General features: G+C 45.8%; 1 non-coding gene across 1 annotated transcript; it reads right to left on the reverse strand.

The window, feature by feature from the left end:
- Positions 1-5,472: 5,472 nt before the first annotated feature.
- LOC120095469 (small nucleolar RNA U13) lies at positions 5,473-5,577 on the reverse strand. Its single transcript, XR_015632516.1, has one exon. It is a non-coding gene; the product is annotated as a small nucleolar RNA U13 (small nucleolar RNA).
- Between the last annotated feature and the right edge of the window lie 738 nt (positions 5,578-6,315).

Here is a 6,315-nt window from a genome sequence, read left to right on the forward strand (position 1 = left end):
GCTGGAGGTGGTCTTTGAGGTTTCAAAAACCCAAACCAGATCTAGCATCTCTGTTTTTCTCTTGGTCTGTGGATGAAGATGCAGTTCTTAGCTACCTCCCCAGCACCATGATGACCACGAACTAAACCTCTGAAACTATAAGCAAGGCCCCAGTTAAATGCCTTTTTAAAAATAAGAAAGGCCCTGGTCATGGTGTCTTTTCATAGCAATAGAAAAGTGACTAACACAGAAGTGTTTTGGGGTATAGGAATTGTTACCATTCCCTCTCAAATTCATGACCCCCTCCTTATTACTGACACACACACACACACACACACACACACACACACACCATGGAACATGTGTGGAAAGGGTCAGAGGACAACAAATTGCAGGACTTGGTTCTCTCCTTTCAACAAGTGGGTCCCAGGGACTGAACTCAGGTTGTCAGGTTTGTCACCTTTACTGGTTGAGGCATCTTAAAGATTTATTTATTTTTATTTTAAGTGTATGTTTTAAATGCATGTATGTATTGCACTATGTATGTTCCTGGAGTGCAGAAGAGGGTGTTGGATGCCCCAGAGCTGGAGTTACCGCTGTTGTGAGCCACCATGGGTACTGGGAACCAAACCCAGATCCTCTGCAAGAGGAGCAAGTGCTCTTAACCATTGAATCATCTTCAGGCCCTCATCTATGCCTCTTGATGATCTGGACAGGTGGTGAGCATACAGAAGGGAGTGTCTTGTTTGCCCTTGTCTGGAATTCAGCTTCAGCAGTGCGAAATATGCTGCATCTTGCCACTGCACAGCTAGGCTGGATCTGAGGAGGCAGCAGCCACCTTGGCTGTGCCTGCCAGGAATCAGGCTTCTCACATGCAGAGAATGAGATGGGGCTGGGATGGGGGTGGACTAGCAGAGGTGGCAGTCACCACAATGTTTGTCAGACCTTCTTGAATATATATATATATATTCAAACCTGTATTTGTATATCAAGTTTATGTATATGCAGATATACTTTAATTGGTTTATCATGTATGTGCGTGTGCTCGGGTGTATGCGTGTAAACCATCTTCATGCAGGACCCTGTGGAGGACAGAAGACAGTGGCAGATTCCCCTGGAACTAGAGTGAAGGGCTGTGGGTGCTGGGAGCTGAAACCCAGTCCTCTGCAAGAGGAATGTGAAGAGATGTCTCTTCATCACTGAGTCATCTTTCTATCTCTGAATAAATACTCATTCATTACAGAATTTTGCCTGTCCGGTTGTCAAAATGTTTTTCAGCAGTTTGCCGATTTCGCAGGAGGACTGGGTATTGATCCTTAAGATTATTGCCGTGAAAGGGAAACCCACTTTCTAAAATAGTGGCTTCATTTGAAAATTAAGTGTTTTGTTTTATTTTCGTATACTGGGTTATACAGGTGTGCTAGTCAGGATTATCTAAGTGAACAGAACTGATAAAATGAGTTCAAACACGTGAAAAGGTGATTAATTAGATTGTCTACACCATGTGGCCCAGGTAGTCCAATAGTGACTGTCTCACCCTGGGGAGGCTACGAATCAGGAATTGTTCACTCCACTAGGCTGAATGTTTCCACACACTCCCAATCTGGCACAGAAGCCTTGAAGATTCCTGGAGAGCTGCTGGCCTTTTCGTTTACTTTGGCGCTGAAGAGGCTGGCTCCAATATCGGTGGAGGAAAGCAGCGGCATCGGGATAGATGGGCTTGCCAGAAAGAGTGAGTACGAGCAGGCAAAAAGCAAAGCTTCCATGTTTTTAAAATATGGGCAACACGAGGAGCTGCCTCACTGATTTAGGGTAGGTCTTCCTGCTTGAAAAAATCTGGTCAAGAAAATCCTCCACAGGAGTGCCCAGTGGCTTGAATTCTAGTTGACCCCAGATCCGGTTAAACTGACAACAGTGATTACCCAACACACAGGCTTCTTTTCACAAAAGTATATGACATATGTTGAGCATACCACAAACTTACCCTACGTCCCCTTTCCATTTCCCTCCTACCCCCATCCCTCCTGTTTTCTAGACAGTCTCCTTTTTACTTTGATATGATGCGTACACACATGATTTTAAACATTTATATAAAATCTAGGATCCGTGAATGAGAGAAAATATGCGATGCTTGTCTTTTAGAGACAAACTTAATTCAATTAGTATGGAGGTCAGTATGGGAATTCTTCAAATGATTGAAAGTAGATGCATAGGGCCCACCTACAGCACTGCTCCATAGTTACTTTCAGGGACCCCAAGTCAACACATCACAGGTACAGGTAAGTCAGTGTTCACTGCAGACTTGAGATGATCAAATGAAATGTCGATAGGTGTTGTGCCTCTGTTCTTCTGTGAACGTTTTTAAGAATCTTTAAACTCTAAACATTTTGAAAGGCTTTACACGCTTGTCTTAGTTAGGGTTTTACTGCTGTGAACAGACACCATGACCAAGGCAACTCTTATAAAGGACAACTTTTAATTGGGTCTGGTCAACAGGTTCAGAGGTTTAGTCCATTATCATCAAGGTGGGAGCATGGCAGCATCCAGGTAGGCATGGTGCAGGAGGAACTGAGAGTTCTATATCTTCATCTGAAGGCTGCTAGTGGAAGACTGACTTCCAGGCAGCTAGGGTGAGGGTCTTAAAGCCCATGCCCACAGTGACACACTTCCTCCAACAAGGCCACGCCTACTCCAACAAGGCCACACATATTCAACCCCCACAATGCTAGTGTCATGCACACATGGTCTACACGAGGCCAAGATATCAACATTTAGTGTCCATCTTTGGATTCAGAAGAGAGGTGAACGCAAGATTGAAATGTCAAGGGAGCCGCTGACTCTGTTGGGATAATGTAACTACTACTAGACTAAGAAAACCAGCAACACCACTGGTCATCACCCCCAGAGAGTCTGGAGGCAGTGTCTTGCTCTGAGACAGACTAGGTTTGTGTACTTGGCTCTGAGGTGGTACCCATGTGGCTCCGGTACTGGGTGGCACAGAAGTGGTAAGAGGAGAGGAGGGGGAGGCTCAGAGCCACCCCTTTTTTCTCACCCTTGCTCTTTCCCAGCTTTCTTGCTTCCACCTTGTTCTATGAAATCTTTTTTCTCTTCCTTCTTTCCACTTCCCCAGGAACCCTGTGCCATCCTAAGTAGCCCATAACTCTGTCCCTCACTTCCTCCTGGAGTCTTGGATGCCTTGACAGGTATGTCCAGTTGCTGGTGCAGGCTGTCATCTGTCCTCTGTCCCCTGTCCTGAGTCTGTGGCTTCTGGATCTGGGTGGAAGGGTGAACTAGGAGACAGTTGGATATAGAGAAGTCTCCTTGAGAGTGGAGAGTTCTGGATCTGGGAAGATTGTTCTTGACACACCATAAAAGGATTTGGACTTCAGGACTCAGCTCCCATGTTCCATTGATTAAGTTTGGAACCTATTTCTCAAATAACAGGAGAAGAGATACTACCTGTTTCCTCTCAGATAGGTACATTTTTCTTTTCTTTTTTTCCCCCTGTTCTTTAGTATTGTCAATGGATGCATAGCAGCTCATGCAAACTGATATGCATCAAAGTGTAACAGTGAAATGAGGGCAATTATGTCCGTTCACTCGAACATTTATAATTTATTTTATCATTGTTATTTTACTTATATGTTTGTGTGTATCGGTCTACCACGTATGCATGTTACCCTCAGAGGTCAGAAGAGATGTCAGACCCCCTGGAGACGGAATTACAAGTGGTTGTGAGTTATCATGTCGCTGCAGGGAACCCAACTGAGGTGCTCTGGAAGAACAGCAAATGCACTTAACCACTGAGCTATCTCTTCTCCGACCACGTCTTTGTCTCGGGAACCTTTAAAGCTCATTTGTTTAGATGTTTTGAGATACACGATAACCATGAACTTCGATATTCCCCAAAGTAGCAGTGCTCCAGGGCTGGCCCTCCACCTAACCGAAGTGACTTTTCCAGCTTCACCTCCTCTCTCAGCTCTCTACCTCAGGAACCCATATTCTACTCTGTCTTTCTATGAAACCAGTTCGGTAAGCTCCCACGTGTGAGTGAGAGCACGGAGTACATGGCTTCTTTTATTAAACACACTATCCTCCGTCTAGGTTGCCACAAATATCAGAATTTCATTCTTTTTCATGGCCGGTTGTCGTTCCATTGTGTATGCATACTGCCTTTTCCTATTCCGTTTATCCACTGTGTCCACGTGGGGGACTCTGTCCACTGGCTGAGCAGTGCAGCGTGAGTATGGCCCGGTACTTCCTTGGCATCTTGTCTCCTTTGCAGATGCACCTAGGGTCATCTGGGTACAGGGTAGGGGCATTTCTAGTTATTGAGACGCTTCCATGCGGTTTTTCATAGTAACTGCACTCATGTTTGCATTCTCCCTCTTCCTCATGGTGGGCAGCTTTTAGTAGCTGTTTGTATTTTTATCATTCCATTCCATTCCAGCTGGGGTTGGAGGATGTCTCATTGTGTCGGCGCCAGCACCAACATGGTACCGAGAATCGGGCGAAAGTCTACAGGATGAAAGAAACACGCACACACACACACACACAGGTTATCGTGTCAAGCCAGGAGAGGAAGAGAGAGAGAGGGAGAGAGAGAGAGAGAGAGAGAGAGAGAGAGAGAGAGAGAGAGAGAGAGAGAGAGAAACAGAGTGAGAGAAAGAGGGAAAGGAAGAGTGGAAGAGCGGAAGGAAGAGTGAGAGTGAGGAAGAAGAGTGAGAGTCTCCTGTAGCTTTATTCACCACTTATATACCCAAGTCTCCAGGTAGAAAATAACTGGGAAGCACGGTGGGAAACCCTGGCTCGTGACCACCTGGCTCGTGACTTCAGTAACAAAAGACCAACTTCGAGATCTGAATTAATTAGGGAGAAATCCGAGAAGACCAGCCTAAATCTCAAGGATAAAGGCTGAGGAAGTAAAAGGCAGAAGTAAATTGACCACCACCCAGGTGTGGTCCAGGTGTGTCGGTTCCACATGCATCAGCTGGGCTCAGCAGAGGTCATGCAGTGGAGACACCGGGTGTTTACTACTTGGTCTTTTCTTCTTGTGCCGTAAATACATGGGAGAGGCTCTTAGGAGTATGTGTGGCCAAGAGTCACATAGCCACTTTGAGCTATCCAGGCCCAAATCCAATATGGCTCACTACATCATTGTGGTTTTCATTGCATTTTCTCGATCAGTCACGCTGTTAATACATTATTTTTTAAAAAACGTGTATTCAGGCCATTTGCCTGTTTTGGGCTGGATTACTTTTTTGGCTGTTGGATATTTGGGACCCTGTGTATTCTGGACTCCAGTCCTTTTTCAGATGGACGAGTTGCACAGCTTCCTTCCCACTCTGTAAACTGTCTTCTCATTCTTCGTTGCCTTTGCCGACCAGATTCTTTTCAGATTGAAATGACTCCATCAGTCATTTTCTTCTTCTTTTTTAGTTTTTCTTTTGCCTTTGTTTTCCTTTCTTCTTAACTCCCCTCTGCCCCACTCTTCATCAGATGGGTATCGTTCCTATGTGGTAACAAGGTTTGTGGGTGACGCATGCCACTCAACAGAGTGAACATTCAAACATCATGCTTGTGAACCAAAGAAAGGATCCCACTTGTCGAATTTCTGCTGTTGCTTCCTATGCTTTTGGAGCTCAGCATTGCTTCAGGTGGGTGAGATGCTCAGCAGGTGAAGTACTTGCTGCTAAAGCTGATGACCCGAGTCCCACCTTTGGGACCCATGTGATAGAGTTAGCATTTTGTCTAAGCTCCGCCCCACAGTTACCTGGCAATGGCCAGGTATGCCTGCCTCACTATAAAAGGGGCTGCTAGCCCTCTCTGCTCTGATCTCTCTTGCTCTTCCTTTCTTGTTCCCACTCTGTCCCCTGTCCCCTATTCCTTCCTCCCTTTCTCCCCATTCCCTTCCCTCCTCTCTCTCCATGTGCTCATGGCTGGCACTTCTCTCCTCCTCTTCCTCTTCCTCTTCCTATTCCTCTTCTTCTTCCTCCTTCCCCCTCCTCCCCCTCCCCCCTCCTCCTCCTCCTTTTCCCCTTCGTCCTTTTCTTCCCCAAATAAACCTCTCCCATGGAACTGTGCTGGCCTGGTGTGATCTATCGAATGTGCCACCATTCTAACTCAACAAGCTGTCCTCTGACCTACACACACACACACACACACACACACACACACACACACACACACAAATAAGTGCAGCAAGAAGTTGCTGCTTTTCCCATCACTGCGTATTGAATATATCTTCTTTTCTCCAATACTTATTTTGGCAGTTGTATTGAAGATCAGTTGTTGGATGCATGGGTGATTTCTCGGGTTTCAATCATTCTCTAGCGA

This window comes from Rattus norvegicus, chromosome 10, assembly GCF_021556685.1.
Source record: "Rattus norvegicus strain SHRSP/BbbUtx chromosome 10, alternate assembly SHRSP_T2T, whole genome shotgun sequence".
Classification (NCBI taxonomy): domain Eukaryota; kingdom Metazoa; phylum Chordata; class Mammalia; order Rodentia; family Muridae; genus Rattus; species Rattus norvegicus.